Below are 504 nucleotides of genomic sequence, written 5' to 3' on the forward strand. Positions count from 1 at the left end.
GAAGGGCCCTAAACGCTAAACCATCGAAAAGGGAAATAAAAAAAAAACAAAAACAAAAAGCAAAATATGCAGACATCTTACTCAAAAACGGTGGCTTTTTTGTTTTAATATTTGTATTTATTTTATTTTTTAATTTTTTTTTTTTTTTAAAAAAGAAAGAGGGAGAGAGGGAAGATGCCAGTTAGCCTTCAACACTGTGGAACACCGAACTGGTCAACACCAGCATGCCCAGTATAAGGCCATGTTGGAGAGCCAATATTTAACTCTTTGATCCCCTGCAGTGAAGCTAGAAACTTTAAGGATTAGCTTTCACCGAGCCAGCTCTTGACCGTGGACAGGTCAAGACACCAGAGATGTGTTTAGCACAGCCCACTTGGGCTTTCTGCCCCATGTGTCCCGTCTCCTTCCCTCCCCCCATGGGCATCATCTCACACGTGCATGGAGGAGAACTGGCCTCAGAGGAAAGAGAGGATACTGGCTGGGCCCCCCCTTTTTTTTTTTGGC

At 43.5% G+C, this 504-nt stretch overlaps 1 protein-coding gene across 2 annotated transcripts in view; it reads right to left on the reverse strand.

The window, feature by feature from the left end:
- Window positions 1–504, reverse strand: part of RBFOX2 (RNA binding protein, fox-1 homolog (C. elegans) 2) — a 56,473-nt gene that overhangs the window by 21,594 nt on the left and 34,375 nt on the right. The window lies entirely within an intron of this gene.

The sequence above is a fragment of the Buceros rhinoceros genome, unplaced genomic scaffold, assembly GCF_000710305.1.
Source record: "Buceros rhinoceros silvestris isolate BGI_N320 unplaced genomic scaffold, ASM71030v1 scaffold11949, whole genome shotgun sequence".
Taxonomy (NCBI): Eukaryota; Metazoa; Chordata; class Aves; order Bucerotiformes; family Bucerotidae; genus Buceros; species Buceros rhinoceros.